The sequence below is a fragment of the Schistocerca serialis genome, chromosome 2 (genome assembly GCF_023864345.2).
Source record: "Schistocerca serialis cubense isolate TAMUIC-IGC-003099 chromosome 2, iqSchSeri2.2, whole genome shotgun sequence".
Lineage (NCBI taxonomy): Eukaryota > Metazoa > Arthropoda > Insecta > Orthoptera > Acrididae > Schistocerca > Schistocerca serialis.
The window spans coordinates 129,414,517-129,425,229 of record NC_064639.1 but is presented as its reverse complement, the minus strand read 5'-3'; the positions used below and the strand labels follow the sequence as shown (position 1 = coordinate 129,425,229).

Sequence of the window (10,713 nt, the reverse complement as noted above, 5' to 3'; positions counted from 1 at the left end):
AATGGTCCCCAACAAAACCTAGAGAAACCTGATGAAAGTTACCCCAAAGATGTAAATAAAAGACATTTCACTAAATTTCATTTTACTAGAAAATTGAGTAACGGCGAAAAGCAACATCGCAGATGGTTAACTTATGCCATATCTCAAGACAAAGTTTATTGCTTTCCATGTCGACTTTTTCACACTTAAAAGAAGGATATTGTTACTGAAAAGATCTGAGTAGGATATTGCAAAGGCATAACAAAGTCAAGGCCACATGAAGTGTATCATTAGGAATTAAATACGGAAAAACAATAGATAAGGAAAACGAGACGCTGATTAGGGAATCACAAAAGTATTGGTAAAACTTTTTCGAAAGACTGATCGATATTATAAAATACTTAGCTTCGCACGATCCGGTGTCTGGAGGGCATCGAGAATCCCTTAACCTGAACAATAGCGGGAAAGTGGAAATTTTATAGACCTATTTAAATTGTCATCCAAATATGATCTAACACTAAAAGAGCACTTGCAACGTATGAACGAAAAACAACCTTGTCAGCATTATCTTAGCCACGACATCCAAAATGAATTAATTACATAAGCCGGCCGGGGTGGCCTAGCGGTTCTAGGCGCTACAATCTGGAACCGCGCGACCGCTACGGTCGCAGGTTGGAATCCTGCCTCGGGCATGGATGTGTGTGATGTCCTTAGGTTAGTTAGGTTTAAGTAGTTCCAAGTTGTAGGGGACTGATGACCTGAGAAGTTAAGTCCCATGGCGCTCAGAGCCATTTGAACCATTTTGAAATTAATTACATATAAACAGAGCCAAACAAGCAAAATGTAATGCCTTCATGCTCGATTGTACCAGGAATTCGAGCCTTGTGGAACAAATGTCAGTAACATTAAGATTTTGTAATTCCTCAACTGGAGATACAGAGGAACATTTCGTTGGGTTTATTGCCGTCGCAGAAACAACGTGGGAGTATTTAACAAATGCCATTTTAGAGGAGCTAGAAAATAATGGCGTAGACATCCAAAACTGTCGTGGATGGGGATATGATAACAGTGCCGATACGGATGGCGTCAATAAAGGTTTTAGAACAAGAATACTCAATATTAACCCATGAGCTTTGTACACGCCCTGCGGATAGCATTGTTGGAATTTGCTTTTCCTAGGTGCCGCTTCCACTTCTGCAATCGATAAAACGTTTTCGGCTTCGTCAATAAAGTTTATGTGTCTTTTACAAAATCAAGCAAGCGTTAAAAACTAAATTGAAATTTCCGTTGAAACCTTTGTCTGAAATACGATGGGAAAGTAGAATCGGAGCTGTAAAAGCGATATTTGGAATTTGATGATGTCATCGAAAGTGCGAGTGACCTGAAAAATAGAAGATAATTCTGAAAGTCTTAGCGACTGTGAAGCAGTCTTGAAGGAAATGTTTATTATTCAGTATGTTGTTGCAATAAACGTGTCTTATGAGATTTTATTACGTCTCAACAATATAAGGAAACTATATCAATCGGTTCAAGTGAACCTGAAAGTCGCTACTGATACTTTAAGTTCATTTCGTGACTGGATTCAAAAATTCCGTAACACAGGATTTGAAACAAGCGTTGCAAAAGCTCGACTGTTTGTAGAAAAAAGTAATTACGAAATTGAGACTCAAAAGAATAGCACATACAAAAACGAATGTTCGGTTATGAAGAAATTGATGAACCTATACAATCTGCTGAAATGCAGTACAGTGTTAGCTTTTTTAACACAATGATAGAAGCTATAATAGCCGACACTGACTGTCGATTCAAAGCTCTCAACGAATATTTTGAACGATTTGGTTTTATTTACAGTATGAATTATTTGAAATCGTTATCCTAGGACGACCTTCACAAACATTATGATGATTTAGGTACAATACTTCGAGAAAGCGCCGGCCGCTGTGGCCGAGCGGTTCTAGGCGCTTCAATCTGGAACCACGCGACCACTACGGTCGCAGGTTCGAATCCTGCCTCGGGCATGGATGTGTGTGATATCCTTAGGTTAGTTGGGTTTAAGTAGTTCTAAGTCTAGGGGACTGATGACCTCAGATGTTAAATCCCATAGTGCCTAGAGCCATTTGAACCATCTTCGAAAAGCGAAAATAGCGTCATACAGCCTTTCGAACTTTATGAGGAACTCTCAACTTTTAAAATCCAGCCTACAAGACTCAATCAAACACAATTCAGTACATACTAGAAATTGTAAGAAGTGTATCCAGATCTTTACATAACAATCAGAATAATGCTCACAGTTCTGGTCAGTATAGCTTCTGCCGAGAGAAGTTTCTCAGAGTTAAAATTGATGAAGACATACTTAAGACGCACGATGTGCCAGAAAAACTATATGCGTTCTCAGCACTATCAGTTGAAGCGGAAACAGCGGCTGGTATTAACTGCGACGTAATCGTAAAAAAAAGTTCAGTGAGGCGAAAAGCAGGAAGTTTCGTTAATTTTAATGTGTGTTTGTTTAATGTAATTTTTGTCATTGCAATAACCCACGTGTATTATAATAATAAAATTTGTGTATAATTGTTATTAGTGTACAATTCAGCTAATTTAACATTTTCTTTCTGACTGGAAAGTGAAGGAGCCTCGCAAAGCTGATTCGTCGCCGAAGTTCAGTTTTCGCCTAGCGTCGCCACTGAGGGACAAGGAAATAGGCCGTGCCCTTGCAACGGAACCATCCCGGCATTTTCCCGGAGCGATTTATGGAAATCACGGGAAACCTAAATACTAGACCAGTGTGCTAACCATTGCGTCAATTTGCTCAGGCTTGGTATTTTTTTTGTTTTTTTTTTTTGTTTTTTAATTTCATTTTGTTCATGATCGGTCGGTCGTTGTCGTTGTTCGTGGTGGACGTCCCACGAAGCATATTCAAGTTCATCGTTGATCCATGCACTCAGTTTTTTTTATTACAAAGAGCAGCTAACCCTCTGACCGTATACGCTGAGCAACCGTGTCGGCAAGGTATTGAGCGCATTTAAATGTACCATTTGCCAAAAACGTTCAACATTTACTTAGCCAACGAACATTGTTGTACTGCAGGAAGTCAGAATGCGCCGAATCACACTCAGAATGCAACTCTTTGAACTGTCTGTGCTGAAGAGCAGAACGATACCTCTTAACATTAATCAACTCGATTCAACCTGTCCATTACTTCTTTCAGAGGTACGCTAAAAGTTTTCTACAAAGGGCTGCCTGGTGAATTATGTACTGAAAAGATAATAGGACAGCGTTCTTGTCTTTGATTCTCTCTACTAGTCCTTTTCCTTTGCCAACCATCGTTGGGGAACCGTCAGGTTCCGAGTTAGAGTCCCGGTCCGACGCACAGTATTAATCTACCAGGAAGTTTCAGACACCATTTTACCATAACTAACGTTTGCTTTTATCATAAAGTCATCAAAAGTCTTGAATATATCTTCTCTGTGAGTCTTTCCTTTGCACGACAATATTGTTAGCAATACTTTCCTAAATACTTTACTTTCAATATCCAAAAATCGCACGAAAAGGGACAGCTGTTCAACAACGTCGCATGATTCATCTAGTGCTACGGCGTAGCAATGCGGCTTCTGCAGAAGTTCGAGCAAACCGTTTTTATTGTCAGCACCCATAATTTCGGTTCTTTTTCTGCTACATCTTGCCGACAATGGAATACCTCGAAATGCGGCAAGAACATCATTTTTCTCTTCAAGAAGTGCCACGGTCACTTCCAACATTCACCTCAGAGTCTGAAAAAGGTTTCTGGTGTTTATTGAGCGTCCAACACACACGCATCGCTGCTTCTGCAGATTTGTCTTGCTCGCTTGTGAGCGAACTGGAAGGCTGTGCTCTTCTTGTAAGAAGCTAGGTGTACCTGAGTTTGTCCTTACAAGCTTCACTACCCAGAAGACAATTTTTATGGAACTGCTGCTGAGTTGTTTCCTAGTGTGCCTTTGAATTAGTGCTTTTAACAAAAGTGACAGTTGTGTTGCATATGAGGCAAACTGAAACAGTTCCAGACCTATCAGACAGTGTAAGACAATATTGTTGAGTCAACTCAGTCAAAAATTTCCTATTTTCTCTATAAACTTCACGCTTTATATTATCCATATCGATGCAAAAGAAACGGTACAAGTCTAGATAATATCGAATCGCTCCTTACGGACAAAGTGGTAAAATTTGTGTATTTTATTTAGATTCGTTCTTTAGAACGCGAACGTGAAGCAATCGAGCTACTTCCGTGTCAAAGTGTGCTCCGTATGCCAAAGGAACCGCGCTACAAGGGAGCCGCACTTCAAAGAAGGCGCTTTGTTCACAAATATCGCTGCCGCCCGCTGAACTCGTAAAGTAGCTTTACAGCCTGGTCTACACTTAAAGCCTGGTCCACACGCACCGTTTTGTCATCAATCTTGCATGATCATGCCACATTTGTCAAATAAAACGTTGCATGTGGGCGAAAGTTTGACAGTATTGCGTGAACTGAATGGAGTTTGAAAGACTGATGGGCTGGAGCTTTGTGTACATGCAAGGCTGCCTCTAAGTTTGTGCATATAGACAAACGTCAGTCTTATCGATCAAAGGCCGAACGAAATGTACCTACCACTGGAAAACCTGAACACGTATAATTGACACCACCAGCCACGAAAGTACGACGTGAATCGATTTGTTTCACCAGAAAGGCAAGTCGAATGACAGTACAGACGTCTTTAAATTTTGGGCCATTTTGTGTATGTTCTCCATTGTATCCATGACTTCAACCGAACGTTTCTTTTTTCTGTTTATTTTTGTGTTTCATAATGATTTTTATTCATTAATAATAATGCAACAACGTTGGTGGCTGCTCTGCTTTTTAAGCACGACACTGTGAACTTCCGCTTGTCTATGTCACAACACGACTGTAGTGGAAACACTTCTGCAACTAGTACTTCCAGCAAGTTGCTGAAATTGCCCCAACGGCTTCAAAAAGTAAACCTGAGTAAGTTTCTGTTTTAAGCACCTCAGCAAACGCTTGCAGAAGTTATCTGCTAGTGGACACAAACCATTAAATGTGTACAATTAATACGACGCTTCTAGGGCGGCTTAACGTTGTCAGCGCTCGGAGACAATTGAACATCTTTCAACTAGTGCCGATTTGCTCCGATGTTGGCAGCACCAGCGGGCTCATCAAATTGTTCTGGACAAATAGTACTCTCGATGACTTTTGGTGGTTACAACTGTTATTTTATTGTGTGTAGCGGCGCAAGAAAATGGCAGACTTACGACGGTCGACGGAGCTCATAAAACTGTACCAAAGCTTTCCTTGCCCCTGGCAAGTAAAATCTAAGGATTACAGCGACCGAGACAAGAAAAACCAGGCATACGCGGCTTTGGTCAATAAGTATAAGAAAGTGTATCCTGGAACAACAAAAGAATTGATCACCAGAAAATTCCGAACAGTTTACCACAGAGAGAGTACGAAAGCAAAAGCAACTATAAGACCTGGAGTTGGAACGGAAGACATTTGTAAACCTTCTTTGTGGTACTTTAATTTATTTTCCTTCTTGAATGTCAGAGGCCAACACCCGAGAAGATCACGATGAAACATCGACGGTTCAGAAAAGGAGGTAAGTAACAAAAATAACTTTTAATTTTTTTTGATCAACAACCATTATTGCGTTCCCCGTAGAAAACAAGGCAATTTGTGTTTTTATAAGTACTGTTACAAGTATTATGTACCTGAGTTTTTGTGAGTTATATTGGGGTTCTCCTGTATTTTCAACAAAAGGAAGTAATGTGCAACGTAGTTAATAACTCAATACAAACGAAATAAATTTCTGCAGCGTTTATTTTCTAATTAGTGCCTAGATGTTTAAAGCACAGTATACATATTTTTGCTATGCGACATGTAAACATCCATTAGAAGTACACTGTTTCATTTACTTTTTAAATTACGCGATGGCTTTGTCTTGCCAGCGTACTGATCCTTTATTGTTGAAGTATATTTAAAACTGTCCGTTACCATTCTTGCACTTTCCATTATCAGATCTTGTCTGCCAAGTTGTAGATCATGCATAATTTCAGAGTTACATCTCGCTCCTAATACTAGAGAACCATCCTCTATATTTTCTGCACCGAGTATCTCAGGTGATAAATAGTTTTGAGAACACAGTCTTCTTAAAAAATTATGCAGTACAACCAAGCCATCACTACGATTTCAGTATTTTTTAGTTCTAAATTAATGGCAGTATGCAAAATTCGTAAACGAGATGCCATTATTCCAAATGTGTTTTCAACGACACGTCGACCTCATGACAAACGATAATTAAAACTTCGTGTGTTTCATTTTAAGCTGCTTCTTCAATGCGGTTTAAGAAAATCAAATCGCTGTCCATATGTTTCATTACCGACAAACACGTAGGGAAGTACTTGATTACTATTTGAAACTTTCTCTGCTTTTAAGTATCTTGAGGCTACCTTGCGACAATTTTTCATAAATCCTTGTGTTTGCAATGACCTGTCCATCCGAAGTCCGGTCATTTGTTCACAGTAGACATATAAGCAATTAACGTTGGCAACTGCCATAAGTAAAATGCTGTGAGTGTTTTGTAATTAAAATAATACGATCCATCACACCTTGGTGGCATCATTCCCGTCAATTAAACCAAGGCAATGAGGAAACTACCATTTCGTGTTTAAATCTTCAGCTATGTCTGTCCATTCTCTTTCGATCTTTGGAAACAGAAAAGGCAAAAGGGGTGGATCAGTCAAATAATAGTGAAAAATTAAATAAATGTTTCGTTTTGATTTTGTTTTGTGGAATGTAAGAAATAAAAAGATTTGTTTTATTTTAATTAGGAGGATGAGGAAAAAGAATTAGTAAATAAAGAAGACGTGCCAACAGTTGTTGAATTTGCCACTTATCTAACATCAAGAGAGGGAAGAGTGGAACCTGTAACAAAAAGTGTATCAAGCTGTGACACACCATCGCCCAGTGACCAGTCTTCTATCAAGAGAAAGAAAAACCATTTAAAAGCTATGATGCAGCTATTGATGTACTTAGACTGGCTGGTGGGAAACTAAAAGCCGTAAGACTGATAATTATAAGTAAAACTCTGATGCATTAAACTCCGTCCTCCGGAAGAACCTCTACAGTTAACAAATGCAAAGTCTTTTGTTAATGCTTCCAGTTCAGCTTCAAAAATAACATCATTAATGAGCTTTCTCGCAAATACATGTTCGTTCACTTTAAGATTACGTAATCTTTGCGCTCTATGCTTCGCGTAAGCATAAAATTCATCATCAGAACAAATGGCTTCCAATTTCTCAACAGCCTTTCGACTTTCCTTTCTGGTGAAACAAATCGACTGGTAAATTCATGTCGCCATTCCGTGGCTGATGATGCCAATTTTATGTGTTTAGGGGCTCCAGTGGTACATTTTCTGGCATTATCATGCAAGACTGACGACAAAACAATGCGTGTGGACCAGACTTAAGTTATCGTTCGAGTTACGAGCACAAAAAAGGTGTTTAAATAAATAAGCCTTCTCCGAGTTAACAGATATGTCAGAAGTTGCCAGAGTTTGAAATCGATTTATAAAATTTGCTTGTTCATTAAAAAAAAATTCTTGCTTTGCATTCGTGTGTACAGAGCTTTTACGTGGATCGATATAACCATGCTGTGCTGGCTGGACAGTTTGCTCCTTTCCGTCCCGCTCTTCAACGCACTCCCCTGCGCTGCAAACCGTAGCAACTATGTATTTAATTTACTTATAACTAGCCATTAAGCATTCTAATTATTCAGAAGTTAATTGTACGCTACTAGAAAAAATTATAAGGGTTGTGCTCAAACGAATTGTCATGTACAGAAAAATATTTTTTTTAAATAGTCTGAGTACATAATTTATACTTTCAGAATATTTTTGGCGGGCCGGTTTTTGACCTTCCGCGGTACGGACCTGGACGCAGTGATTGCACTATTGACATACGAGTATATCTTTGTACTTTTACACACTCTTGAACATAGTTTCCCAGGATCACCTGCCATCTTCAGGGTTGTACCAAGGAAGAGAATAGCTCATAATAACGCAAATGAAGCAGTCATATATCAGAGTGTCATCATAGTCTGAAACCTTGTGTTAAAGAATAAAACCACTCATCCACAAATTGAAAATAAAAATCTTCTGTGTTCCACACATCATTATTCGTCAGTATATCCAGCCACATGATTCACATTGGTAACACTAAGTATCCCCATAAACAATACTAGATCTTATACAGGGCGTGTATACGTTGTTACAGGATAGTACCAGTCAAAAATAGAAAAAAGGCATGCAAACATATATTTGTAAACACATATTTGTTGAGGTTGATTAATTGTGGCATGTGTGCCATCCTGTTGCCGTTCTTTGCTCATTTCTGATTGATATAGATTTCATATCAAAAATACATCTGTGTAATATTCATGAAGCGTTATTGAGTTCAATGGTGTCTGGATGAAGCTTAATAAACTTCAGCTGTTTTGTTTTTGCGCCTTAGTCTGACGTAAATACTCAAATAAAATGTTCGTAGTCGAGGGAACATCTATTTCCGGTGGAAAATTAGCAATTATTGTACACTTCGCGCGGGGCACGTTGTGAGCGGATGGAAAAGTTACCATTGTGTGTATACTTTTCCACCTTAGTGACGGATATGTGTTTGATATTTCATAACGCCTATAGAGGATATGCTTTCCCATAACTTGAGCAAGTAGGTATATTTTGTAGGATGCTGAAATACTTCATATACTGGTCACAGCAAACAAACGAATGTGTTTCTCATAGTGCAACTTCACTCTTCTTTGTAGAGTTATGGACGTATGCTAACATACTGCTAGAATCCAAGATTCCAAGCTTTGCAGTTTAGGGAAACAAATCTATACTGAGGTATAAGCAATAGTAAAGGATTTTGTACCTCAGGCGGATGGCACGAGCCAGTCGAAGTGACTGACGCTGCTATGCGGGACCCACTAAAGCAGCCTGCAGCCACCAGCCAGGGAAAGCAAGTCAGTTACTTGCGCTGGCGTATGCCGTCAGCCGTGATAGTCTAGTGGTTAGGACATTGCGTTGTGGCCGCAAGAACCCAGGTTCGAATCCTGGTCACGGCAAATCGACAATTTTTTTCTGCTAAAGTTGAGGAAGTTTATGAATTTCCTGAAAGATAACGAACGCCTGCCAAGATTTTTTTAAAACAAATCCGTAACGTTTTCCAGCAGCTCGGGCATATCACAGAAAATCTAGTTCTGGAAGGCCAGACAGGAATTTGAACCACCATCGGCCCAAATATGAGTCCATTGCTAAATTCCTATACTTTTTCTAGGTGTTTATTTATTAGGCTTCCAGCATGTTTACCATGGAACTGCCTTCGTCAATTGAAGTTATATATGTACACGTACTTTTTAGTTAAATTCATACATTTTAAGACATTTACAAACTGATGAATTTCCTTACACAATTTATATTTCAGTGTACTTCATTACATATCTATGATGTTTTAGAACATCTCACTACATATCTACAAAATTAAACAAGGATAATACATCATTTCTTCCATTATATCACTGCATATTGATTACACAGGTACAAACACTTTCTTTCAGTTACACGTTATACAGTATATTGTAGCTCTACATTTACATGTATGAAAAGGTATATTATGATTACACATGTGGTCTGAATACGTCCACAGCTGTGATACTCTTATTTCCTAGTAATTAAGATTTACATACATGTTCTTCAGGTTTCTTTGAAGGTATTACTCCACCGAATATGCGCCTTATTTTAAAACTGTATTTCTAATAGTTCCTTAAATTTACTTGGTGTGGACTCTTACTAATTTAGATATTTGTGGCCGTTATGTATCAGTGATAGCCTTGAAAATGATGTGTCTAGCATGCAGTTGTTTCCAGTACTGTGCAAATGTACAATCATTCTCAGCATAAATTTTCTGTATATGTTCTTTGACATATATTTAGCAATTATACATACAGAGACTTGGGGTTGTCATTATACTGGGTTGACTGAAATGTTCCTTACAGGATTCTCTCAGACCCAGTCCTGAAAAACAGCTGTTTGCTTTTATCTATCATCTGAAAATGCAGTTTGTGCCTGGTGAATTTCCCCATAATATTATCCCATACTGCAGCTGTGACTGGAAGAACGTACAATTACAAAAAAAACCAGTAATTTTTTGTTAATAGAATATCTTAGTTTACGTAGTGGAAAAATGACATGTGCAAGATTACCAGTCAGGTATTTTATATGCTCATCCCATGACAAGCTTTAATGTGTTATCAGGCCCAACAGTTTCACACTTTGATTCTCTTCTTGTTGTATCTTTAGATTACATTAAATTTTTTCTGTGTTTGTTTTGTTGGCAGATAGCTGGTTAGCATTACACCATTAGCTACTTTTTCAAATAGTTCCTTATTTTTGTCTATCGCATATTCTCATGGATGAAATCATAGTAGGATCATCAGCATATAGAACAGTCTTGTAGGCAATATAGTTTAAACAGTCATTAAGTTAAACAACAAAGAGGAATGGTCCAAGGAGAGAGCCTTATGGGATACCTCTCCTAATTTTCTGTAGGTTTGATCTTTCCTTTTTGACATATACTTATTAAGATTTTTGAAAACATAGTCAGCGATCTTAAAAGTAGTTAAAATTATAATAAATTATACCGAGAGTGGTGGATGGACAC

General features: G+C 38.4%; 1 non-coding gene across 1 annotated transcript; it reads left to right on the top strand.

Annotated features, from left to right (window-relative positions):
• Positions 1–9,046: 9,046 nt before the first annotated feature.
• Positions 9,047–9,118, top strand: Trnah-gug (transfer RNA histidin (anticodon GUG)). Its single transcript has one exon. It is a non-coding gene; the product is annotated as a tRNA-His (tRNA).
• Positions 9,119–10,713: the final 1,595 nt, after the last annotated feature.